Source organism: Ambystoma mexicanum, chromosome 1p (genome assembly GCF_040938575.1).
Source record: "Ambystoma mexicanum isolate Mex_15411 chromosome 1p, UKY_AmexF1_1, whole genome shotgun sequence".
Taxonomy (NCBI): Eukaryota; Metazoa; Chordata; class Amphibia; order Caudata; family Ambystomatidae; genus Ambystoma; species Ambystoma mexicanum.
In genome coordinates this window covers 876,452,968-876,468,396 of record NC_090921.1, presented here as the reverse complement: position 1 = coordinate 876,468,396, position 15,429 = coordinate 876,452,968, and positions in this window count along the sequence as shown.

The window sequence follows — 15,429 nt, the reverse complement described above, 5'->3', positions numbered from 1 at the left end:
TACTGTAAGGAGCCCCATCAAAACAATGTTAAGCAAGGATTATTTACTACCATGTAAGAACCATTCCTGTTTCGAATGCATTAATCCAAGAAAAATCCCAAAAATGGATACAGTACCAACAAAATCCTCAAGGCGGCGCTAGCGGTCTAAACTCTGACAGGAGAACTAAGTGCAGTTGCTGACAAAGGGATTTGACTCAGCTGACTTCAAAGCCTGCATTTTAATTAGAAATTAGACACTTGCTGTTCCCAGAGGCCAGAAGCCTGGGAAACCCTCTCACCTCAAGAGATTCACACCACAGCCCAGGATATCACATGGTCATAATAACCAAATGCAAAGTGACCCCCTGGTCTGCTGACCTCAACCTCCTGGAGACCACACAATAGGCTATTGCACTTGAATAGAATATGTTGATTTTGACTGTTTCCTGTCAACAAAGGCCTGCCTGCCAGAAGACACATGTGATCACTGACCCACCCAAGTCTTGGAGGCGGACTCCAACACTCTGAGAACTGAATTGAAAGCAAAATATATATTTTACAGAAACACTGATAACTCTTTGTAATCAAATGACAGGAATGTATAACTTTGAGAGCCTTCATTTAAAAAATGTACCTTCGATTCAAGCCCAAACTCCAATTTGTGTGATGTTCTGGGGCAAAACCCTGCTATTTATGTATACTACAGACTCTGTGTTTAAGCTAGAGACATGGTAATTTACTGGAGTATGTATGGACAGGCCGTGTACATGTGTATAAATCTGGAGAAAAACCCGATGTTGCAAAACCCACTAAAAAGCACCAAAGGTTGCCATTTCTGAATGCAAGCCCCCAGGAAGAGCAGAATTGGTTCAGGGGCTACCATCAGTAAATGTGATGGGTGCATGTAATTTCAAACCACTGTGTATCTATGAAATATGTCTATAGGTCAAATATAGATTGTGTGTAAAGTTGACAGGGGTGGGTTCTCTGTATCATAAACAGACCTCATCATGATGACACTTCATTTCATTCCCCCAATCAAGGGGAAGAGGAGGAAGTGGCCAATGACAAGTGGAGAGAGGTAGGGCCTAGAAAGCTAGCCTCTCCACCCACTTTCAAAACACATAAAAGCAGACAGTCAGGACAGATAGGGAGATTCTATTCCATCTGCTGCGGGACGCTCTGCCGGGAAAATCCATCCTCCATCAACCTCCAGAGAGCCAACACAGAGACTCCAATCTATCCACCTTCAGAGACCAAGACTTTACTTCAGAATTGGTAGCAGAGAGGTCAACTACAAGCTAAATCCCTCTTTTGCAGGCCTCAAATCATTGTAAACTATTCACAGCCAGGCAAGCTGTTTGAATTCTTTGCAAGAACTCTTGTCATTTGCCAGAAAGCACTGTTGTATCCAGAGAAAGCTGTGCAGAAAGATCCAGAAGCAGTGCTGTACCCAGAGAAAGCAGAGCAGTATCCAGAACCAGAGGCCAGAGATCCAGAGTGACCCAGACCGCTGTTAGCAGAACCAGCGAGCTGACCCAGATCATTGTGAAGTGCCGAGACCAGACCAGAGTCCAGTCCAAAACCTGACCAGATCCGTGGCGAGGCCTAATTCAAAAATATATTGTGAGTACCTAGCAGAACTGTGCAGAACCAATCTCTTAGTTAAAATAATATAATTCAATCTATTTTAATCTAACCAGAACTGCATCCTAACTGTCACCTGTCATTTGCAAAGCTGTCACCTGTCATTTTCTATCTGCAAGCTGTAACCTGTCGTTTTGAACTTTTAAAATTTCAAATCCAAAAAACTACCTTTATTTAATCGTCCGTATCTCTGGAACCGTTTGGGCCAAGAACTTGGTTTAACTTTCCTCTGAAAGCTTAGAAGCTCAACTTTTCAACAAGCCTATAACCGACTTCCTACTCCTCATACTAATGCCGTAATCACGATTCTCGCACTCACGAATTTTACCGCGATTTAGTTAAAAATCTAGCCACGTGTGAAAACAGCAGCTTCATTGCTTTCCTTTGCCAAAAATTCGTTTAACCTGCTAGTTACTCCTAGATCCTTGTTAAAGTGAGCCTGAACTCATCCCAAGTATATTTCACTCACCCTGAACCTCCTGAAGGGAATTAAAAGCATTTTCAGCATATTTCTCACTGCATTGTCACCATATTCAAAGCACTTGGGTCTGTGTTTCAAAACTCCTATTGTTGTATAAGCTGCTGAGGGGGAATTGAACTGAATTCTATTTGATTGCATTCCTAAGAACGGAGTCCCATTCTATTAATCTCCTTACATTGCATTAAGGGGGGGTGAATTGTCCAAGAAAGTGATTACATTGTATTTTGCTGAAATCCTATCAAGTTATTTTCTGTACTGCATTTCATTCCACATTGCATCCATTTGAAACCATAAAAGTATTGTTGCTATCGTATCCATCCTATAACCACTCATCATTGATTATAAAGAAGTGTGCTAGTGCCAGACTATCCATTATTGATTACTGCTCAGATTAAGTGTGATATTCAATTATTAATTTATTATAAAGTGTGATATATATATATCTATTGTTTAAATTATCAAATAAACCTTTTAAACTTGCAAAACAGAACTACTTCTTGGCTCAGTGGGGTCAGGGGGATTCCAAGAGAGGGGTGTTATATAGGGGTAGTCATCCAGAACGCATGAACTGGACGTAAAGATATATCAATAAGGGTTTCCATTCAGTATCCCAGACTAGGCATTGACTTAGCTGTAGTGTTGAATTGAATCCTCTTACAGGACCATGGTGCTAGTAGCACCATGGTTTTCCGCCAGGGTCGTAATGAGGCCCAGTGTGTTTCAGAGACAGCCCGGTCATATTGTACTGTAGTACTGAAACATTCCACAACATCTTATTCTTGTGGTTGGCATGCACAGTACATTCAGAAGCATAATAGCATGTTTATGATGTGTGTTGCCGCCCTTCTAGGTATTAGATTGGGTTTATACTGCTCACTTCCCGGCAAGGCCAACTCAGCCTTTCATCCTTCCGAGGTCGATAAATGAGTACCAATTTCGATTGGGTAATTATAACAGTAATGTATTTAAATATGTCCTATGTAAAGCATTTTGGAGATAATCTGAGGACGCAGAAACGCTGGCGTGAGGGAGATTATCTCAGTGGAAATGAACAACCAGGGATTAATTTATGACCACAAATGTATAGAGGAGTTTTTTGAGCTGAAGAAATACATTAACAAACCATTGGGAATGAGATAATTGATGTCCAGTTTGGCAAAGGGCAGGGGGAGAAACACGTGTTAACCTGAGGACCCATGTGATTTATTTTTGGATTAGAGTGATTGACCAAACTAAGGACCATCAATAAACAATTATGTATATTCCCTGGTGCATTTCTTGAAGCACAGAACATTTCTTGTTAACTTTCAAAGAAGGAGGGGGTACAACTTCCAGGTGACTTCGGGAGCAACAGGCATCTTCTAACCTCTGACCTACGGTGCTCTGAAACTCTCCCCAATACCCCGAACCTTGACTACCATTCAGTAGTGGAGGGTCAGCTGCAATGATAGTTGTGGTTGGAAGTTAACTACCCCACCACGAACTGTAATGTTCTCTTGACTGAAAACTATCTACAAAATGTGGAACTCTTAATCTGTATTATCTGGGGATGCAGAGTGGTATCCAGTCATTTTTTCGAAGCCCAAAGTTTCGAATGTAAATCCTGGGAAAACATCTTTTCAAAAAGCCATTATTTCGAAAAGACATTTTCCAAAATAAATTTGAATATGGTATCTAAATAAAGGTAAGTATTAGTGCAGGGCTAGAGCCAGGGTTAGGGTTATGTTTGGGGCTTGGGTTAGTTTAAGGGTTACATTGGGGGGTTAGGGTTAGGGTTGAGGTAGGGTTAGGGTTTGGGGTTAGGGTTGGGGTTAGGGTTGGGGCTAGGGTTAGTTTAAGTGTTAAGAAAGGGTTGGGGCTTAGGTTAGTTTAGGGGTTAAATTTGGGTTGGGGTTAGGGTTGGGGTTGGGGTTAGGGTTGGGGCCAGGGTTAGATTAAGTGTTAAAATAGGGTCAGGGTTGGGATTTGGGTTAGTTTAAGGGTTACATTGGGGTTGGGGTTAGGGTTAGGGTTGGGGCAGGGACTAGGGTTTCAGGTTAGGGTTGGGGCTTGGGTTGGGGTTGGGGGGTCAGAGGGGTGGCATGAGGGGTTGCAGGCTTGGGGGGAACCCCCCAATATACACATACACTTTAAAACGTAACAAGGGGCTGGCCAGTGCTGAAATTTCAGCACTGGGCAGCTCCATGTAACGTTTTAAAGTTACAAAAAAAGCATTGAAATGTACTTTTAACATGTAAAAGTTCATTTCTATTGAAGCCAGTCCATGTCTATTGTTGGCGGATTGGTTTCAATAGAAATGCACTTTTGCATGTTAAATATAGCTTGTCAAAGCTTTTGTTTTCGAAACCTTTGTTTCGAGGCTTTAGTGATTTGAAACTTTTGTTTAAAAACAATCACTATAAACCTTGCAGATCATCTGCCAATAACCAACTATAGTCACTCATGTCGCTTCTCATTGCTCCTATCACACTGTTTGTGGGTCTTGTTAGGTCCCTTAATACCAATTACTGTGATATGGTTCAAAACATTTGACATAGCAAAATTCCATCAATACATATTTTAAACGAACTAAACAGAATTAATAAGAAAAGAAAACACACCTCATAAAATAAGTTCCATTACAATAATTTCTAAAAACAACTAATAAAATCCAAGCGATTCCATAGCAGCAATGCATAGCACTATGAATACAACAGTAACATGCATTAATCAAAATGGCATATAAACATTGAAGTGGCTGCAATCAGAACATGCAACATATCAAAGAGCTTAAGCAAGAATCTATAACGTGCTATTATAAAAGCAAACGAGTCCACAATAATTTTCAAGCCAGCTCGAAATGGGCAAAAGGACTGAAGTGCACATTTCTTACATTATAATACCAGTATAATATATTATCAGGTGTTTTAAAGTTTCCATCCCATCTCTCACTTGGCATAATCTGCATTATCTCTCTGCCCTCTCATGACTTTCTAGAGCCTGAACATTCAAGAGTTGGTAGTTGGTCCAACTAGATCCTCAAATATACATAACGAACCAAACTACACGGACATAAATAGATGGGTTTAGGTACATTATCTCTTCTCCTAATGAACAGCGGAATATTCTTTATAGTTTTTGTATAACCTCAGCAGTTCTATAGTCTGCCACCAGTCTGTTAAATACAGCTTGGTTTTAGTTTGTGTAGTATTTTAAATGAGCTCCTCTGTATCAGATTCAAACTTGGATAGGAGTTCAGACATCGTATCCTTAAACATATTGATAGTGAGAACAGACCTGTTCTTCAGAGCCACATTCAGATCGAATATATAAAGTGTTAGAAGGTGGATCAATCTTTTTATCATGAATGCATAGTTGTTTCCATAGAACTCTAGAATTAAGAGAAAACAAACCCATTTCATGCCGAATAACCACATTCGGTAGCAACAAAGATAACCTCAGAGTTCTCTTCCATATAAATACCTTGACAGTGTTCAGATAAACTCCCAAATCTAACAACGTTATTTCCAGCCCTTAAGTATTAGCGGGTTCAACCTTTGCCAGATGAAAACTCCAGATTTGCAACAGTGAATATTGGCACATCTTTGCGTATGTTCTCTTTAATTGGACCAACAGAGGTTGTGTCCTAAGTCTGAATCTTTCTTTTATGTAAGAAACCTGAAAGGGTATTAGATATGTTATAGCACAGGTATCGTAAAGAAGGAACTTTTTCCAGACGAAAGTCCCCCACCTTCCAGACCATCGTTTTGGACTTTCTCTTGTTGGTATAAACAACAATTTTAGATTTTGATTCATTTATCAGCAGATTGTTGTCAATAGTATATTCTGAAAACATATTCAGTATTCTTTGTAAACCAAAAGGTATCTGGTAAAAAAAATACAAGGTCATCCTCAAAAGCAAGCCAATTTATTTTAAAAGAACCCAACTTTATTGGGTAAGTAGTATTGGATGACCATACATTATCAATATCCTAAATATAAAGGTTAAAAAGTGTAGGGGCTAATACAAAACCCTGTCTCAGGCCAATACGTATGTCAATGGGTCATGTAAGCATGCCCTCTTTTGTAAGCCTAATCCTTACTCTGGTGTACCAGTGCATGAGAGATAAGATGTGTACTAATGGAGACGGGATATTCCATGACAATAACTTGTTCAAAAGTTTGTTTTGATTAACGCGATCAAATGTGTTGCTCATATCCATAGAGGCAATAAAGGTAGTAACGATAGTGCCCCTTTTTACTTCTGCGAGAATATGTGACATTATCGTTCAATTTAAAGAGGTACGTAGGAATTGCCTAAAGCCAACCTGAGAATCAGATAGTATCCCCAGGTGAGCTACCCATTTATTCAAATCCTTTAAGATCAAAGATGCAAATAACTTACTAGATGCATCTAATATTGCTATAGGCCAATAATTGTTCATATTTGTATGATACCCTTTTTTGAAAATGGGAATGATTATGGACGTATTTCAAGAAGGAGGAACTTGTAACGATGACAGAATTTCCATAAATAAAGGGAATAAAATGCCTGACCATGACTCAGGATAATTTGTAATGACGGCCGGCGATAGACAATCAGGCCGTGGGGCCCAGGTGGGTTTAACTTTGGAAATAGCTAAAAGCACATCATCCTTGGACCATTGAAAATCTATCATTTCAATGTATGTTAAATCGGGAAAAGTTACTGGTATTTCGTTCATGGATCTAGCATAGAGTTCCCCGTAAAACTGAACCCAAGTACTTTCATCAACGCTTCTCAAATCATTGGTATTTCCTGTGAGAGCATTGGTCAATCCCAAAACTGTGAGCTGTTGTTATTCTTTAAGGCCTCCAGAATAATATGGTTATCTTTAATGAACAGTTGATATTTTTACGTTTTCAAATAATTCCTATATTTCTGCAAGATCTTTTTAACCTTAATATTGTCCTAGTCAGAAGCCGATTCCTGTGAGAGCTCTCTAATGAGTCTCCTCCTCTCCCTTTTTGCTATAGCTAACCTGTTGTAGTTATACCTATGTCTTCTGGGGATTTGGAAACAACCTTTCCCGGTAAAACTCTTTAGGCAAGTAAGAACTGTCTCATAGAAACAGGTGACAGAGAAAATATTGCAAGTAATATTATAATGCTGTTAATCCTGTAAGAGCTTAATCACAGCCGTTAACTTGTTATACAACGCTCCATTCCATTTAAAAGTTAGTACCCTTCTATAAAGGGCCATCATGGCCAACATTAGACTCAGTACATATGTATTGCTAGGAATGTATATAGATATTTTTATAATCGAATGATCGCTATGATCTGTGTTTTTTATTTCTAGGGCTGAGCATATCGATATAATGTTCACGGAGGGATCTACATGGTGAATCCACGAAAATCGTTAAACTCTGTTCTAAATCTTAACAGGAAACTTTGATAGCCAATCTTTTGGAAGAAACATCGGTAAACTCCATGTATGCATGTGGGGTTCCCATAGTTTACCTCTGCCGATTGTTACCGATGAGACCGTTCGCATATTGCCTACATTATTAACATTAGACATCAGTCCCTCAGCACAATCAGACTTAAAATCCCCACCAATTAGTGTATTATTCGCACAACCATTCCTTAACCATTAAAAATTAATATAATCTAATGCAAATTGAATAATGTTTCATGAGTATTTTTCAGAGTTTCAATACAAGTTGATGACCAACAGTTGTAAAGGTGGATCTACCAAAAACAGACCCTCTGCCAACAGACCCTCATTAAATGTGCACATTTCAAAAGAATACCGTTAAGATTCAAGTCAATTGCAATTGACTTGAAACACCATGATCCCATGACGGTCGACCCATAAGGCCTCTTAGAGAAACTTTAGAATCAAGTTTGTATTCTTCAGTTAATATGGTGCTGATTTAAGAACCTAGATTTGACTTTCGAATCTTTTATGTTGTGCATATAACCACATGAGTTCCATGATAGAAATCTAAGACCAGAAGAGATAAAGGTTGTAAAACAAGCCTTTCGGTTTTGCATTTGTATTGATGGCGGCCGCAAGTCAAGACCAATCCTGTTGACAGTCAGTAGATTTGTCATAAAACCAAGTGTTGATCAGTGATCCAGTACAGGTAGAAAAATCCCTTTTTATCAATAGAGGCAGTTGCTGTTGGGATTTCCCCTGGCAGTTGAAGGAACAGTTGTTCAAGAAAGAGTTAGCATGACTGGTGCTCGTAAAATTAATGAAGTCAAACCCAATAGACACTGAATGTGTCTCTCTGCTCCCAAAGTAGGCGAGCCACAATATGGGAGCTAAAATAAACAACCAGCTTAACCTCCCCACTGTCCAGGATAGCTACCAGATTGTCACCAGAAATCCTTGCTAATGTATGCAATAGTTTTTCCATGTTAATCTGTAGAACCCCATGTACTTGTGCAATGTTCTGCAGCTTCTAACTCTCATTGTATTTGTTTGGGCCAACAGATTGGCAAGGTTTCATTTTGGAAAAATGCGCAATTCCGGCTAAGTCCTCGCTGCTGCCAGTATCAACCGGTATGTGGAATGCAGTGAGCACTGTGGAAAACATAACCATCAAAGTAATTGCCAAGGATCCCATAAAATATGGTAAATCCAGATTATCGATGGTTTCAAACAGATTAGCCAATGAGACCTGGTCTGTAGTATTTTGCAGAATTAAAAATGTGTTAATTCATTTTTGCATAATAGGCTCACCCTTTCGCTTTTTCTTTTTGTTCTTCAATGAGTCAGGGGTAGTCCAGGGGCTAAAGTTCCAGATAGAACATCACCCCCAGAAATTACAATTGGCTTAGTATTTTGATCAATTAGTTCCCCTTCTAGTCGTAGTATAGGTAGAGACTAACACAAGCACAGTAGGCTCATCCACTTCACAAAATGGATGCCTCATAGTGCTTGAAATTAAAGGGGTTTAAACATCATTTGCTCAAAATTTACATGGAACTTTCTTTAAAAAGATGTTTAATATATGTTTTTGATTATTGCCCATCTTTTAAGACAATAATATTTTTCAGCACACTTTCCCTTTAAATGGCACAATTGAGGTATAACTTGTTGTGCGAATGTGCCACTGAAATTTCAGGCCCTTCGTTAGCCTCCGGTTGTGCAAACACACAGGATAGTCCCCAATTCTTTACACATTCGCAGGAATCATTCATCCAAAATAATAAAATCGCCACGTTCCTCATGAACTATTGCAAACACCCTAGTGGTAGATTGAGACTTACATGCTTTGTCTATCCTCAGTGGATTCTAGGATGTGGCAGAACTCAGTGATAACTGGTTTCCTCAGTGGATTCTAGGATGTGGCAGAACTCAGTGATAACTGGTTTCCTCAGTGGATTCTAGGATGTGGCAGAACTCAGTGATAACTGGTTTTTGTTTTAACAAGAGATTGCTGTCATTTGCCCATAGGGCAACTCCTTCTCTTCCTTCCTCTTCACGAGTAAATGAGAAAAACCAGCTCCAAAACATTCTGTGTGGCACAACCATAGTAGGCACAAACAAGCATTGATGACCACACATGCCAGCACTTCAGCACACACTCCACGCTGGAAGTAGGTTTTTATAGGGCAACTCCTCCCCTTCCTGCATAAAATCAGCTCCAAAATGTTCTGTGGGAAAGGCCACTAGGGGGCACGCACATGTACACAGCCTAAACACACACCTCCGTGGCCCGGGATACGAAAAGTGGACTGAGCCTCCACATAGACCCCCCCCCCCCCCAGATGGAGTAACAGAGAGCCAGTAGGTGGGGAAGACCTTGGGCCACTCGCCAGCCAAAGAGCGGAGGAAAACAAACACGGGAAGGTGGAGAAAACCATCCCGTTAGTACCAGCAGGAAAGTGAAAGTAACCATGAAGATAGCCTCCACCACGACGCACATGCTGGCGGAGGCACAGAGGTGAGGAGATCCTTGTGCAGAAGGCCAGGACCCAAGGAGGGACTGTCCTAATCCCCCTTCCCTGCTCCTTCAGCAGCAACTCTCTCGACTAACGTGAGGAATCAGAAGAAGGAGGCAGCGAACGTGCTGGGGGTGCAGGGAGCCTAGTGGGGTGGGAATGGAAGTGTGACCTCCCATAGTAGAAGGCCAAGGCAAGGGGCAGAGTGACACGGGGGACACAAAAGAGGAGAAACCGACCCCCTGCAGGGAACAAGGATTGTGCACCCTACTGTCAGTGTTCCTTCCAATTGAAGAGGGACAGAGATTAGGGGTAGGCCCCCAGGTGGGAACCTGGGCATGTGCCCGCCTAAGGAAGAACTCCCCCAGGGGGGCCTGAACGGCAGGGTCCCATCTCAGAAAAGAAGACCCAGGCAAGGGGACAGAGAGGCACCAGGGGCACTACAGACGAGGAACCGGTCCCCCAGAGGAAACGAGGATCGCACCTCCAACTACCAGGTTTCCTCCCAATCATAAGGTACAGGGACCCACGCCCACACTGGAGGGGTAGACCCATGGGGAATGTTGAAACTCTTAAAGAGGAACCCCAAAGGAACATCAAAAAAAGGGACACAGAACACAGTAGCGAACTCCAACAGCACCAAAGAAGGCCCCCTGCTAGAGAGAGAGGAGGAACAATTTCAGATTTTTCGGAATCCAGAAGAAGGAGGGAGAATAGGAGCAGGACCTAAGGAAGATCATCCATGAGACTGTTAAGGTCCTGTTTGGAGACAAAAACATTGATGGGCCTAAAATTGACAGGGTGCGGCGGGGTGAGGGCCACGATCAGTCCTCTCGTGCTTTCACAACTACCCGAACAGACAAAAAATCCTGGGAAAAGCAAAGGGTCAGGGCTCAGTGGCCCTTGGCAATGTGAACATTGTGATCTACCCAGACCTGTCTTCACTTCTACTGACAAAGAGGCGTCTATGTTCCCCCTCATGAAATGGCTCAATGAGAAGGTGGTGAGTTACTGATGGGGCTTCCCCTTCTCTATATCTTTTGAAGTCGATAGTTATAATTACAGACTGGTAACAGAGGATGACATTCAGAGGGTCATGAGTGAACTGATGGGAGGGAGCACATCAACGATGGAAGGAGAGGAGAAAAGTCCTGAAGAAAAAAGGTGACGCATAAAGGGGCCGAGCAGATGAAGAATTTCAGGCTCAAGGAAGTTTATGAAACTCCACACCCCTGTGGCTGGGCCTTCTTGAGTTTGTAAGGGGAAGGACCAGTAGATCGGCTAAGGGAGGTGGTGTGACTGGAGGGTGCTAGGGGGATGGTTTGGAATAGTTAGGAAATTTGAGCATATCGAGAAAGAGGATGAAGGAAGGGGGCTCAAGAAAAAGAGCTTTGTTAAGCAGTACGGGGTCCGGGAGGACCTCTGGTGATTTAATCTCTTCTGAGGTCATGACCCAGGATGAGGTTGGATGCCTAGGGGGCGGGAGACAGCGAGTTAAGAGGAATTGTTTTGGGTGATGTTCAGAATGCTCAGTTTCAAGATGTTTATGTAACAGGGACCAGGTAACAAGGGCCCGACAATGGAACTGTCTCAGCGGAGGGGGAAGGTATGTGATGCTCCGACAGCGGGCTTATGTCTGGATCAGGTGAAATGGTTATCCTCTCCCTTAACGTGTGGGCCTCAACTCACCAAGCAAATGCTCAATGGTCCTTTGAGAATTTAAATGGGCACTACTTGATTGGATGTGTATTCAGGAGAACCATTGGCTGAAGGGTAGAGAGCCCCAGCTACGATCCCGGGAGGTGGGGGAAGTGATATAGGCTTCTGATGTGAAAAAAAGACAAGGGGTTGCGATCCTTATCTCCTCCCGGCTGGGCTTTCAGGTGGAATCGGTACAAACCGACATGGATGGGAGGTATGTGTTTGTCAAAGGAGAGCTGAATGGTTCCAGACTTAAGCTGGGTTTTCTTGGATTTTTTATTTATTTTTTTCATCTCCAGAACAGCTGATCCTTGCAACAGTGTTTGACGCCTCTTCCTCCAGCCTGCCTCTTTTCAGGCAAGCTGATGCTATTTCTCACAGCGAACAGCCCCTCCCCCCTGCAATCTCCAATCTAATGTTGTTACTGGGTTAATACACCCTGGAGTCCTGCAGTGCACGATGACACGCATCATCGGCAGAAACATTGAAAATAAATCAAAGAAAGGAAAAAAGAAAATCCCCTCAGTATTTCACAAATCATCATGGCTGACATCAGCAGTGATCTGGAAAGGGCTTGCATGAATATGCTGTACACCATTTTTACTTCTTTAAGACGGCCAACATGTTCTGCCTTTGCTAATAGTGAGCCCTTGACCTGTGCCTGCCTTGACCTCATTGGCCATCAACATCTTAAGAGATAATCACTTCCAGCAGGAGGCGGGAGCAGGCCCATCCCTCAAAGGCCTACAGCGAGGCCCGGAAGATCATTTCATCTACGGAACAGCTGAATCTCGCAACGGTTTCTGACGCCTCTTCCTCCAGCCTGCCTCATTTCATAGGTAAGCTGGTGCTCTTTCTCACAGTGAACAGCCCCTCCCCTCTGCAATCTCGGATCTAATTTTGTTACTGGGTTAATGCACCCTGGGGCCTTGTAGTGCATGACGACACGCTCCATCATCAGAGAAAATTGAAAATAAATCAAAGAAAGGAAAAAAGAATGTCTCCTCCGTGTTTCACATATCATCACGGCCGACATCAGCAGTGATCTGAAAAGGCCTTTCATGAATATGCTGTCCACTGCCCATTGATCACTTTGTTTCATTCATTAAGATGGCCGACACGTTTTGCCTTTGCTAATAGTGATCCCTGGGCCTGTGCCTGCCTCAACCTCATTGGCCGTCAACATTTTAAGAGCCAATCACTTCCACCAGGAGGCAGGAGACGGCCCATGCCTCAAAGGCCCACAGCGAAGGCCTCTGTCTGCTCCCTGTCTGCAGCCGGTTAATTGCGTGAGGTCTTCCTGCACCCACTTACGAGAACTCTGAGGATGTTTCTCCCACACTCTTCAGTGGAGCCTGAATTACAATGACTTCCTCACCTCCACAACAATGGGTTGGTCTGCTCTAACTCAACACACTCCTACCCCTCTGACTTGTCCTCCCTCTCTCCATCTCTCCTGCTATCCCATTCTTACAGCCTGTGAATGCACTGTGATTTTCACCTTCTGCTACCAATTTGAATTTAGCTGTGTTTTTGACCACTGCCTCCAATTTTAATGTAGCTCTGTTTCACCTTCTGCTACCAGTTTGAATTTAGCTGTATTTTCACCTACTGCTACCAATTTGAATTTAGCTGTGTTTCACCGTCTGCTATCAATTTGAATTTAGCTGTGTTTTCACCTACTGCTGCTGTAAAGACTGGAGGGGGTATTTGTGCTCCTGCTCTCTATATGACAGAGTAGAAGCACAGAGCACCCCAGCCAAGATTCTCTATTTGGTAACATTGGACGAGCAATCAAGGCATCAACTCTCAGGAGGTGATGCAGGCTGGTTCTTAATTACAGTGTAGTCCCCAATGATAACACAGTTCTTTATACAAATAAGGTTCAAGTTATATACAAATACAAGACCACATTTTGTGCTTAGGCAATACTATAATGATAAATGTACAATTTCTATGTGATACCAAAATTACTCTTTGACTCCATTAAAATGCACCAACTGCTGATAGTTTCAAATGGCATACAAATCAAGAGCAAAAGGTATCAACCATAGAGTTGGCAGGTCAACAAGTTGGATAAACAAATGGCAGAGTACTGGGTCGCTACTAAATGCACCATTCTTTGTGAGGATCTGCCCACCTGGCAACCTGTAAATAAGATATTATACAAGCCCAGTCCATAGATTGTTTAGCAGAGTCTTATTTCCTTCCACAAATGTTCTACTACCCCACTGTACCTAGCTTAGCAGAGTTCGACATCGGGTCATTGACAGATCCTTCTTGGGCGAACTCCCTTTAAGGCAGGAGCCAGGGATCATCAAGATCCCTCGAAGAAAAGGGTGCACCTCAACAACAAGAGTTCCTTCCTGCAAAGAGCCAATGAGGAACGTAGGCCCAGGAAGGGCATGGTCACTGGCGGTTGGCGCCAGCGATCGGGACTTGGCCATGGCTGGCTTTCAGATCTTCGTCAGCGTCTTTGGGGACTTCCGGTGCCGGGAAACCCACCAGCAGATTCTTCTCGGTTCGTCGGCGACCTTGACTTTCCCAGTGGGAATTATCGGTCGAGAGTGATGAGCAAGGGAGTCCTTGATTCAAATGTCTTAGGCAATGGCGTGCTGTGGCACTGGTCGACGATGATGGCCATCAATGGTGATAGACTTCAATGTCTGGGTGCTTATCTTCAGGTTCCTCGGCTGTCCCTGTCTCCGGTCGGCAGCCTTTCAATGACTGACTTCCAAGCAGCCTTGGTGAAGGTTAGCTGGTGCACAATGTTCCCTCCTAGCTCGGAAAGAGGTCTCCTAGCCAGGTCCTCTCTTGGATCAGTTCTTGGAGACACAAAAGCTTTCAGATTGCATTGAAGGAAAGCAGCACCCAAGCCTTCTTCTTCCAGCTGGGCTTCAAGGTAAGCATCACGTTTCAACTTCAGCTTCTGAACAATTCTAGTCCCCAGATATACTGTTCCATCCCTCATTCACACTGCTGGGCCAAGCTCAGCAGCCAATCATTCAGCTGGGCATTCATGCAGGTAGGCACCCAATCAGTCTCATAGTGCATTCAGGCCATTCTTTTCCATCCAGACACTCACAACAAGGATTGTGGATTGGGACAAGTACCCACTCAGCACTCCACACTGCATTCGTACTTGTTCTGGGCAGGGTTGTCTCAGTCATTGTGTCACACACCAGAAACCAGCCACCCATAACATGAAATGCATATTGGTCACATACTCCATTCACCCAGGCCCCACCCCAAGGACATACCCACAACATACAGTCACTGGGAAGGCTGCAGCCAGTCTGGCCTGGACTTCCACAGCATACAATATATGGAACTTCAACCCAACAGCCAGTCAGGGGAAGGGACAGAGTCATGGCTTCCCAGGACTTTGGTAAAACAAGGTAACAGGCAATAGAAAGCAAGATGCCACAGGAGCCATCTTTTCTCCTATCAGGAATCAACTGATTCCAATAGCAGGCCCTGAGGATACTCAGAGCACCTGTCAAATTCAGCATGGAGCTGCCACCAGCCCATACCCTTCTCTGTGGGTCACACACGAGTGCCCAAAAACATACACTATGGGTACAGGATTGTATCCCCACCCGTGGGTGCCATAAGGGTATACCAAGGGTCTGTTCAACATAACCAAAAAGAGCTGCACTGCCAGGAGTCCCACATGGACTCCTGTGCAGAAAATAACACAGA